Source organism: Ursus arctos, unplaced genomic scaffold (assembly GCF_023065955.2).
Source record: "Ursus arctos isolate Adak ecotype North America unplaced genomic scaffold, UrsArc2.0 scaffold_3, whole genome shotgun sequence".
Classification (NCBI taxonomy): Eukaryota; Metazoa; Chordata; class Mammalia; order Carnivora; family Ursidae; genus Ursus; species Ursus arctos.
The window spans coordinates 4,461,773-4,474,896 of record NW_026622985.1 but is presented as its reverse complement, the minus strand read 5'-3'; positions in this window follow the sequence as shown (position 1 = coordinate 4,474,896).

The window sequence follows — 13,124 nt, the reverse complement described above, 5'->3', positions numbered from 1 at the left end:
CATTGTTTAATGTGAAGATAAAGATCAAAGGGTTTCTTAAGCATACGCTGCACTGTAGTGTGCTTTTTCTTGTGGTGTCCTTCTCTCCCACAGGTTCTCCTGGAGCATGACTTCATTGGTAGCATGCCTTCTCATACACTCACCTGTAGTGTGGGTTTGGCTTATAGCACGGGCTCTCTAGTAGTATGCAATTTGCCTGTAGCATATCTTCTCCTGAGCATCCATTCCTCTGAAGCACTGGTTTTCCTCTAGCATGAGTTTTTCTCTTGCATGGGTTTTAGAAAATTACAGATAATGTAGTGTTCAGGCAAGTCTCCTTCATACATGCCAAATTTCTGACATGTTCCCTGTGCATCTGTTGTTTTATCTGACTGTATTACTTTTGGTGTGCCTATGTGAGAGTAATTACTCCCTCAGATTGGGTGTCATTCCCTTAATCAATATACAACAGGGTCATTCATTAAAATAACATTTCCCATGGCTTGTGTGAAATCTCTGTGAATATATTACAGTGGAAGCCCGGTCTATCCAATTTGGTTAACATAATATAGTTGTTCGTTTAATTGAAAAATTCAGTTAAGATATGGAATAAAAAGATTATTAGCATAATTAGACAGTTTATTTTAACTTAAAAATATGAGTGGACATTCATTGTGACTGTTCAGTGAAGGGACAAGATCTGTATATTTTTATTATGTGTTACACCTGGATCCCAGTGCAGTCTTCATATCTCACTCATAAAGCAACATCCAAGACTTTCGGTTCTGGACTCTGTAAAGTGCATTGAGGATCTAAATGTACTTGGGAAACAATCAGCATGCAGAGTAGCTCTAAATTGGTATGATTCCCTGCCCCTGAGATCTTTCACTCGTGTCTAATTTGGCAGCAATATTTTTAGCAATTAACATTGAATTGTTTTTTCCAATTACAAACATGGACAGAAGACATGAACAGACATTTCTCCAAAGGAGACATACAGATGGCTAATAGACACATGAAAAGATGCTCAACATCACTCATCGTCAGGGAAACGCAAATCAAAACTACCATGAGATATCACCTCATAGCTCTTAGAATGGCTAACATCAACAACATAAGAAACAACAGGTGTTGGCAAGGATGCAGAGAAAGGGGAGCCCTCCTGCACTGTTGGTGGGAATGCAAAGTGGTGCAGCCATTGTGGAAAACAGTATGGAGGTTCCTCAAAAAGTTAATATAGAACTACCTTATAATCCAGTAATCACACTAGTCTGTATTTACCCAAAGAATGCAAAACTACTAATTCAAAGGGATATACATGCACCCCCATTTATAGCAGCATTATCTACAATAGCCAAACTATGGAAACAGCCCGTGTCCATTGACTGATGCATGGATAAAGAAGATGTGGTGTATAAATATACAATGGAATATTATTCATCCATAAACAAGAATGAAATCCTGCCATTTGTAACAGTGTGGATGGAGATAGTATTAATGCGAAGCAAAATAAGTCAGAGAAAGACAAATAGCATATGATTTTACTCATATGTGGAATTTAAGAAACAAAAAAGCAGAGGAAAAAAGAGATAAATCAAGAAGCAGATTCTTAACTATAGAGGACAAATAGATGATTACTGGAGGAGAGGTGAGTGGGGGATGGGTAAAATAAGTGATGGGAATTAAAGAGTGCACTTATGATGAGCACTGAGTAATGTATAGAATTGTTGAATCACTATGTTGTACACTTGAAATTAATATAACACTGTATGTTCACTATATGGGAATTAAAATTAAAAAATGAGCACTGGCTGTTATACATAACTAACGAATCATTGAACACTACATCAAAAACCAATGAGGTACTATACAGTGGCTAACTGAACATAAAAAAAAAAAAAGCTTTACAATGCAATAAATAAATAAATAAAACATTTAACTGTTTTTTTCCCCAAAGCATTCAACTTGGTTTTCATCAGACCAACTTTTTGTTACAACTGTATTTAATTAGATTCCAAAATAACTAAAACATTAAATACGACAATAATAACTCTAACTGCCATAAACATTTGGGAAGAAAGATAACTGACTCTTCCTACAGACAAAACTCAAGTGGGGGAGGCAGGAAAGTGTGGGAAGCTGGGAACCACCTGCAACAGCCCTGATACTAACATCAGCCGCATGTTTCCTACCAGGAGTGGAGAGCAGATCTGGGGACCACTAGGGTCAATGTTCATTAAGAGAACTCGGGCTTCATTTGCTATCAACCCTGTGAGTTTTTTACATTCAACTTCCCAATCATAGTGTAATAAGGCTCTATGAAGTAGAACGTTGAATAATTGTTCCATAGTTTGTTTTCTCCTTTACATAAACAACACAATTTATTAATTTATATTGAAAATAATTATTTCGTATTTATTCAAAGCAAAGAGTATTACTAAGTTAACATTTAAAAATTATTTACTTGACAGAGAGGTGAGAGTTCACAAGCCAGTGGAGCACAGATGCGGAGGGAGAAGCAGACTCCCCGCCGAGCCAGGAGCCTCCATGCAGGGCTCCATCCCAGGATCCCAGGATCATGAGCTGAGCTGAAGGCAGACGCTTAACTGACTAAGCCACCCAGGCGCCCCCAAATTTATTATCTTTTTAAATAGCAAAGCGGGTTCTTAAAAGGTTTTGTACTGAATTTGATAAGCAAATGGATTGCTGGTCCTATAAAGTCCAATTTTCAGTTATTTACATGTATACTTCCAATTCACAGTGTTCTCTTTAATTCTGCATGTGTGGTATGACCCCAGAGGAATGTCACACTTGTCACAATGCCACAACCTCCGTTTACATGGAGTCCCGTTTACTCTGTTTTTACAAGATTACTTGGAACCGTAAAAATATCGTTACTGTTTTCATCTTGAATTTTTCACTATGGCGAGCCATTGTTTTGCAACAAATCAGTTTTGGGGAATTAAAAATCTAACACAAAACAATAGAAATAATAACATAAATTTGACAACTAGAAATAATATGAAATGGCATGAAATTACATCAGCCCAAATGTAATGCAACTAAAATACCTGTGATCAGAGATCAGCTGACAGATTTATTATCTGTAACATATGACAGCCTTTTAGTCCCTCATGATTGTTAATATGAACATAATGAGCTTTTAGTGAAAATCATTACTTACCTAACCTTTCCAATATATGAGGGGTGTGTGTGTGTGAGAGAGAGAGAGAGAGAGAGAGAGGATATTATATCCTTAACCTTTCAAGTTAAGGTACCACCACCTGGAAATCACCCAGGTCTGTGGGCCACACTTGGAGGGCCCTCTTGCTCTTGTTAGTCCTGGTTGCTGATCCAGCCTGTCTTCCTCCATGGTGAATTCTCCCGTGGACTTCTTTCCTGACAATGACTCTTGGCGGATCCACTCCAAACCATCTGAGAGGACTGGCTTCCCTAGGGAAGAGTCCTTTCTTCCCTGGAGCTCCTGGGTCCTTCTGCAAACTCATCCATCTGCTCCTCAGAGTTCAGCTTTGCCAAGTGTCATTGCGAATGGCCACCCAGGGTACGGTGTCCTGCCTGTCCTTGTGCTTGCAAAAACAGCAGGGCTGAGTCTTGCTCTAATAAAAAAAAAAAAAAAAAAAACTGATTCTGTTATCTTACTTTCTTCTTTAGATATAAGTTTGGTCTTAACTGTCACTCCCTTGCAGTTGTATAGACAAAGATATTGTTTTCAGACACACACACACACACACACACACACACAGCCTTGAAAACTTCAGACACGTGATGGGGTTGTAGGCTCTATTTGAGAGTTGCAGATGTGCCATTCATCTGCTTTGACAGAATTAAAGGAGGAGCAGAATGCAGACTCGACAATCCTTTGTCATTGCACAAAGTTGAAGACAAGACTAATGACAGCCATGGGTTTTTATCCATGGGTATCATCATGGCAAGGGGCTGGAGAGTGTACCTGTAATTAAAATTATTCCTGATGTACCTCATAGTTAAACAGATGTAAAGGTGTTTAAAAATGCCATTTCTAAAGGGCATTTGTAAAGCACTGATTGGATTATCATAATGTAACCAAAATACAATTATCCAAGTTAAATTAGAAACAGTAAGCTATTATTTCTTTTTTAGGCTTTGCAGTTCCCAATATACTTTGGGGTGGTTCAAACATACATGCATTTATGTCTGGAGACTAACAACAAGAACTTAATTATCATAATACATCTTCTTTGATGTCAGAAATGTGCAGTGATAGGGAATGCAGTATATTTCCTTTGTGAAATGAGAATGCTCAGAAACGACATCGACAGCATCCGCGGGATTCTGCCTTAGGAGAGGGGTAATAGCCAGCATCAGGTCTCCCGGGCTATGCAGGCATGTTCTTAACTGGAAAAAGCACATTATTCATTTGACCTTAGGAACCAGGCATGGCCCCTGCTCCTCTTTAGTTTCCCACCTCCTTGCATGGCTAGGGGAAAGCTCTCCTGGTGCATGGAAGCAATCCCACCATGTCCCAACACGCAGGGCCCTGCGCCAGCTGATGGGAGACTGTCTCCTCCACCCCTGCAGGGTAGGGGCTGAAGAGAGTCCAGCTGGGAGTTTGAACTGGGATGCAGGAAGGCCAGGAATCAGAAGTATCTTCAGCAGCAATGAGAGGGAAGGGGAGTGGAGAACCTTCTCAACAGTCTCAGGAAAGGAAGCAAACCTAACCAGAAACTGTTCTGACATCAGATCCCGGGCCCTTTGGGTGTTCCATAAACACGGGTATGTACCAGGAAGTGCTTGTATTTTGAACATTTATACCATGATATTTCCTGTTCCTCTTCCTCTGCCTTTTCTGTTCCCTCCTTCATCCTTCCCTTGTCCAGAGGTAAAGGAAATGGTTTGTTCATGATCCTACTGCCTGCATTTCCCCTGGTTAATTCCATGTTTGCTGACGAATTGGATAGGTGTCTTCCTTTCTTTCTTTCTTTCTTTCTTTCTTTCTTTCTTTCTTTCTTTCTTTCTTTCTCTCCTTCTTTCTTTCTTTCTTTCTTTCTTCTTTCTTTCTTTCTTTCTTTCTTTCTTTCTTTCTTTCTTTCTTTCCTTCTTTCTCTTTCTTTCTTTCTTTCTTTCTTTCTTTCTTTCTTTCTTTCTTTCTCTTTCTTTCTTTCTCTTTCTTTCTTTCTCTCTTTCTTTCTTTCTTTCTTTCTTTCTTTCTTTCTTTCTTTAATTTTTCCTCTAGAATACACAATCTGTATGTGATTTTTTTTTAAAGATTGGTGAATCTCACACAAGTTTAATATCAAATATGTTTGTGGTCTCCAGTTTCATTTCAGTGGTTAACAGTTCTTTAGTGATTTGTTCAAACATCAAGTTCATTTAAATAAGACAGTGAAGATTTTAGGATTAGAGGAGCAAAGTTTGACTAGTCAAGGAGCAGAAAGATTTAGCTCTGACTACCAGCGTGTCTGATCTGTGAATATCTAATCAAATAAAATTGCATTGCAATCATTTTTAGGTTTTAAATAATTCTTAATTTCCTAACTTGGGACTTTAACTAGCTGTTGGGGTTTTGAGAACACTTCTAATATATATATTTGGATCTACCTCAGTTTTTTTCCCCTTCTGACTAGACTCTACCAATGGCTTTCTCCTGAATTGCTCTCTGATCTTTTATAGATGAGTTAATTACAGTGATTATGCATTGGTCTTAGGAATGTGGTAGAAGACTTGACCTTAAATGATCACAGTTGCAGAACAAAGGGATGAAGGAAACTCTAAGCAGCCAGACAGCTCCGATGCATTCTGGCTCCCGGATCTCTAGAGGGTGTGGATGTTGACACAAGACAAGCAGCCTTCCTGGGAACTGCTCTGCCAACCAGAAATAGTGAGTTTACGATGGAGAACCCAAAGAACAGATCTGATTTAAGGAGAGGTCTTTGGGTAAACCCATTCTGGCCTTAACCTATGTCTCTTTGCTTTACTTTACCTGTTTTTGTGAAAACTGATGAATTCTATTAAAAGATGGCAGGTTTTTCTATGACTACAGATTATATCTTGCACGTCTTGGTCACTGAATTAACCACTTAAGTGAATACATTATGAAAAAATATACTTAAGGTATATATATACACACAATGGTGAAAAAAAAGGGTGGGTCATTGGGAATAGAAGAATTTTGGAAACATATCTGCCCCAAATGACTGATTTCCTGGATGTGGCCTCCTTCAGTTCTCTATAAGTTACAGACAGTAAATAAAATGTGCGGAGCTGTACAAAGCCCACAGCACCTGAGGCCGCTCCCGTCAATCAGCGTTAGCCTCCAATCAATCCGGTAGCAGGAGCAGGCAACCAAGGCCAGACAGGTCAGTCTGCCTTAAGAGGAGAGAGAAATACATTTTCGGAGTTATTTGTATTTGAAATTAATTTGATCATATTGTCTGCAAGACAATGAACAGCTGAATCTGCTACCTTGCGTTCTCCAAAGCATTTTGAAACTACTGGGCTGAACCATGTTCTAATAAAGATGGAATTCATCTGCCTTTAGCTTGAATTTTTTTTTAATGTCCTGCTTCCCCATTTTCTTTTCTAGTGTCTCACTTGGTAGACCAATACACCGATATTTTGTAGTTCATGTCGATTTATTTTGAATGCCTCAATCTTTCTGATACGCAATAGCACTTACGCACCTTTTGGGGTTCTAAGGCTTACCTGAAGTTTGTTTACACCCTTAATACAAACCCAATGTCTTCACAAGTCCTCCAAAGATTGCATTTCCAATATAGGAGAAAAGGTGATTCAAAGGACTATAAGACACGTCTAAGTAACTACAAATTACTTCCTGCTTTATCAAAAACTCCTCTCATGGATTAACTTCATGGTGCAATGCTGTGTCTGGAACAATATATCGTGCATAATAGCATTCCTACCGTAGGTGATTCAAATGGCTTTTGAACAAGCAGTATTCTGTTTCCCTCAGTGCACGGCTTCCAACAGAGACTTATTCGGCACTAAATTAGGAATAAATAAAGCATACTGTTAGGAAGAGTGTCTTTGAGGCTTATGCTTATGCTAATTTATTTAAATATATACATTAGGACAGTGTGGATCTGAAGATTTAGGGGGTCTTTGAAAGTTCTATATGTAGACTATCCCTTTTATTTAAGATCCAGTTACTGCTGATGCAGTTTTTCCTTGTTGACTCTCTCTGCTGCTGAAAAGTTATTTATCACTTCAGAACAACGATCATCTTTAGCGAATCATCCGGTTTTTTAATCATGTTAAGTGTGTGCACACAAAGCAGGGTGACTATTAGGCTTAGAATTCAAGCTTTGATTGTACAGAGCACTTTTAGGAAAAACTCATGACCACATCTGGGGAATTTGGATTTTTGTTGGCTCTGTTTCATTTTTCGGCTGCAGTCCTGCAGAATGGAGTAACCAGTGTGCGAAGCAAGCTGGCATCCCTGACTCTGTTGAGCCAAATGCCAGAGCAGGTTTATATCCCCTGAATGTGTATCTAAAATGCGTGGATAACTCCCGGAAGCCAGGTGACAGAACGTGAGGCCAGGAGAGACACCTGCCAACACGGATACAGCCCGAAGCCATTTAGGGTGCACCCAGATCGTCATAAAGTGGACCTTTTGTCCTTCGTGCTTATGATTGTTTATTTCCCGTTCCTTCTAAACAGACAGGACCCAGCGATGACACAAGGATGGGGTCAAATGTGGCTTCTCCATCTTCACATCCATCCTTCTCATTCAGCGTGGACTCCAAAGACCCGCTTTCCCTCAGCTCACTTGGGTCCTCCCTGGGATTTCTCAGCTGGGTCTTCGCAATGGCCCTGGCACTGGTCTCCCTGCTTCCCTCCTGAGTCCCCATACCACAGGCCACAGGATTTCAGAATGACCTTTTCTCTTGTATATTCTGTATCAGACCTTTTTAAAACATTATTATATAGATCATTAAACTACCCTATGCTCCTGATTAAACACAATCGAACAGCTCAGACGGGATAAAAATGTAAAAGACCCTGTCTTACCCCACAGAAGTTTCACTCTCCAGCAACAGTAATTTTAAACAATGAGTCTCATGCTTTTTCCCCCCCATTCCTGATTTTCAACATATTTGACTCCCTGGATGGAACACAAAGTCATTATCACCTACTTCTTCTGTCCACCTCTGTTGATTTTGTCCAATATGTTATTTATTTTTGTATTGCTATGATTTAAAACATTTCATTCTAGATCGATAATTATATGTCTTCTCTGCTTTGTCTGTATGTCAAGCATAGAATCTGAGATATATGATATAACGATCATGTAAATATTATTGTCTGCAGAACCAAATGTTTTCTCACAGAACGTAATTAGGCTTGGAATTCTGCAGGTAAATAGCAACAGTGAACATTCACGGAGCAAACCGTCCTATATGGAAGGTGCATCTGTGAGTGGCTGCACAGTAAGGGTGACAGAGCCCAGGAAGGGAAGGAGCCTGAGTCACAGCAGAGCAGCTGGACCAGCCCCAGCCCCTAGCCCAGGTTTCCTGCTGAGTGATGGAAGGAAAGGAAATGCCCCCCACTAAACGCCTCCCCATTTGCTGCAATGCTGGCCATTTGTCCAAACGTTCATTTCTCTTCTAGCATTCTTCCAGGTAGCTGTTCACGTCTGTCTTGAAATCCTTTTAAAGTGATCTGGAGTCTCCTAGTTTTACAATTTGCCCAAATTCTCTCATTGTCTCTCTCCATCTCTCTCTGCCTCCATCTGCCTTGCTCACCCTCACTCTGGCTCATGCACCTGGTACAGCTCTTCAGCATCAGACCACTGACCTTCACTCCTACAGGCTCTGCTGGTCCTTGTCCCCACTAGACTATGCTCACATTTGGAGTGACAGTCTGTCATTACCGAGAGTCCCTCTTATCTCAGCTGCAAGAGCGAAGCACACGGCTCAGTGGTCTCTCTTCTTTCTGTGGGGAGCTGTTCTCTTGGGACATGTCTTTCGTGCTGGTCCCCTGACATTGGGGACCCCTGAGGGTCTCCTCATGTTATTAGTTCATGGAGGTGTTGATAAGGAGGGTGCTTCCCTACAGTCTGCATGGTGGGGGAGGTGGGGACAGGGAGAAGGGACAACACACGTGGTGGATGGGGGGGCAGAAAGGCCAGGGGGATGCACTTCTGTGTCCAAGGCCAGGAGAACACCCTACGTAATTATAGGAGCATGTGTCCCGGAGATGTGTGCCAGGGTAGTGCTGGGGTGGTCTTTCCTTTCCATTCCTGTTTTCTTCTTCTCTCTGTCCTCTGACTGTCGTGGAGGTGAGAGTCCAATTTCTGCTGCCCCTTGGGCCCCACACTCACCCCGGGAGCATGGCCCCGGCCAACTCTGATGTTCTTCATGCTCAGCTCCGTGGGGCGGGCCTGGCCTGGAGAAACTTCCACTGTTGCTCAGGGCATCAGTGGGCTTCCAGGGGCCACCGCTCAGGATGCCCCCTGACAACTGACAGCTCGCTCTGATTTGTTTCTTTTGACCCTTGGGGGTATTTTTAGAAGGAACAATTATCACCCGCTAAGACAACTAGGCGGTCCTCCATGCGGGCTGTAACAAGGCCTCCCTCAGGGTCAAGCCCCTCCTCCTTCTCCAGCCCCACCTCTGCTTTCTGCTGCCCACGGTCCCTCTGCAGAGGCTCCAGGGGCCCTGCTCCCACCTCCGCATGATGCTGACCCCTCTGCTGGCCCCTGTTCCTGTGAGAGCCTCCTTTTACTTACCTTCTGTAACACGTCACACACCTTGCAGTTGATTATATGGCTCCTGTGATTATTTTCAACATCTCACTTCACTCCACTGTAGGTGCTGTGGCTGAGATGCAAGGTTTGTGATAGTGTTCACCACCACACACAGGCACACACAAACACACACACAAATACACACACAAACACAGAAATACAACAAACACACACAAACACACACAAATACACAAACACACACAAACACACACACAAACACACACACAAACACTCACAAATACACAAACACACACACACAAACACACACACAAATACACAAATACACACACAAATACACACACAAACATACACACAAACACACACAAATACACACACAAACACACACAAATACACACACAAACACACAAATACACACAAACATACACACAAACACACACAAACACAGAAACACAACAAACACACACAAACACACACACACAAACACACACACAAATACACACAAACACACACAAATACACACACAAATACACACAAACACACACACAAACACACACAAATACACACACAAACACACACAAATACACACACAAACACACACACAAATATACACACAAACACAAATACACACACAAACACACACAAATACACACAAACACACAAATACACAAACACACAAACACAGACAAATATACACACAAACACACACACATACACTTAGACACTCAAGTAAGTAATTGCTGAATTCGTGCTACATATATTTGATATTTGCTTTTTTTTAAAGATTCATTTATTTATTTGAGAGAGAGCAAGAGTGAGTGCCAAGCAGGAGGGAGACACAGACTCCCTGTGAGCAGGGAGCCCGGCATAGGACTCGATCCCAAGGATCCTGAGATCATGACCAGAGCTGAAGGCAGATGCTTAACCGACTGAGTCACCCAGGTGTCCCTGATATTTGCTTCTTTTTATCCATGCATGCATTCATTTATTTAATATTCACATTTTATACATTAAATGGTTCACAGGATGCCTGCCCCATTGTTGGGGACACTGTGCTGAGTTACACTATGTGCTGCTTCATAAATATTTCCTGTCCCGCTTCCCTGAGGAGTACAGGATGACTTGGAAGCCGAGTCGGACTGAGGGTGCTCAGCAAGTCCCGCCTTGTCTCTCTCCCTCTGCTCTCTCTTTCTCCTGCGAGGCCCCTCACCTCACACTGTCTTCCTGGACACCCTCGGCACCGTGTTCCAGCTTTGTGACTGTCCTCTAGATATCTTCCCCTCTGTCCCGTCTAGGCGTGCACACACCTGTCATACTCTCAGCTGTCAGGAGTGTGAACCTGGGTGGGAAGCCAGTGAAGCCCCCTGTAAGGGCTCAGAGCTGGTTTGGCAAGGGATTCTGGGGTTGCCAGTTTGCACATGCGGTATAGAATATGAATATGGGGTCTGAGTGGGCTTGTCCCCATTCTCTGGGGGATTCCTTCCTGTGGGGCAGGGAGTGATGTGAGGAAGAGCTAGAATTGGGCACTCCAAATCAAGAACTGCCTGGATCTCGTGTTGCTGGCCTCCAGGAATTTGATGAGTATATGAAGCATAGACATAAACTCCAGAGTTATCAGACACCACAGCCCACTGCAGTGGGCGGACAATTAAACGGACGCCTGCGGTGCCCCATGGTAACCGCTCTGATGCAGGGCACCGGCTTCGGGAGAAGCACTGAGCTGGCCGATTCTTGAGTGATGGCACTGATTCAGCTGGGGGAGTCAGGGTAGGATCAATATTTCCAGCACAGGCAAAGGTGAGCAGGCATGAGAAGTGCATTGGTCAGGGTTTATTTGGACATAAGTTACACAAACCCCCAAGAGCAGCGGTTTTCTATAATCTCAGTTCCCGCAGACAGTCTCTGCACTCCAGATCAGAGAGTCCCTGAGGCTGGATATTTGGTTTCCTTTTGGCTCCTTTCAGCTGCTGCAGAACAGTCATCACGGCTGCATTCAGGGAAGAAAGGAGAAGGTGGGGGAGCAATGAAGATGTTCCTCCTTGTGAAGCATTGTCATTTTATTCTAGAAGAGATACCTCAAACCCTCCAATCTTGTTGGAGTCCAAAGAGTTCCACCTTAGCTCTCGTTGGGCAGAGGGGGCCGAGTCCATGAAGGGGCCCAGCGGGGCTAGGGGACTGGATTGCAATGCCTGGTCTGGTTGCTCGTGCAGGGCTCTCCCCTCGGGGATGAAGGGATCTCTGCCCTCCTGTTGAATATAAGGCTCTCTGAATCGGGAAGAAAGGAGCAAGCAAGAAGCTTGAGGAAGGACAAAGCACTCACATCCACCTCAAAAAGGAGACTGATACTGGGAAGTTCTAGTGATTTGGTGTGATTGGGACCAAGGGAACGAGGATGGATGGCCAAGCATTAAACCTGCCCAGGAAGGAAGGCACAGATGGGCCCCACAGGACATTCCCAGTACTCAAAGCATTCCACCCATTTTTAAAAACAACAGCAACAAAAAATGACCTGCAGATCGTAATTGTGCTTTTCATGCACATTAATGAAAATATTTAGAATAATGAACAACCATGAAGTAATAAAAGCTTAAGCTCACATGCAAGTACTCATCACACACTCATCACAAGAGTGCCTACATATATTTAGGAAGCAGCCGTGCGTGTGTCGGAGTAGCTCATTCTGTATTCAGTAGGCAAGCTGCGTGAGCTTTTCCAGTGCACAATAAGGTGTTTTAATTAAGAAAATGACAAGATCAGTTTTGCCTTTTCCTTAGTGAGCTTTGTGGCTGGAAGACGGAGGCCTGGAAGTGATTAAGCAAGTTAGGAAAGTATTGTCTAAATCCAAGTCGGGGATGATAAGAGCCCGGATTAAAAGCATGGAGAGAATTATAAGAAGACAGAGTCCACAGAGCTTGGGGACTGATTTCTCCCAGGCCTCCCGGTCCTCGCGCCCGATATCTGGCACAGAGTAAGCTCTCCACGCTCACACACGGGGGTCCCAAAGTGTAGACAGAGGCAGAGGGCAGTGTGTATGGTACAGGGGAGAGCACAAGCTGCTCACTGCCACCACCAGAGGTCAAAGGTGTCAGGAAAAAGCCACAGACAGTGTGCATGTGTGTGTGGGGGAAGGGGTAGCAGAAAGGACGGAGGGAGATCCCACCTCCCTCCGTGGGATCGTAGGCACGGATGCAGAATACCAGCGTGACTGACACACACAGACCAGATTGGTCCCAACAGGAACTTCGACTCCTACGTACTTGAAAGAATGCGTTATTGTTCAGAATTGAGGGTGCAGGTCTAGTATCTATAAATGACAGGTGACTGTTCCCTTTTTAAGGAATCATGTGACAGGCTCTGTACTAAAAGCATAAATTATCAGACACATTTATTTGTTGCTTCAATATTTTTTCCCCCTTTG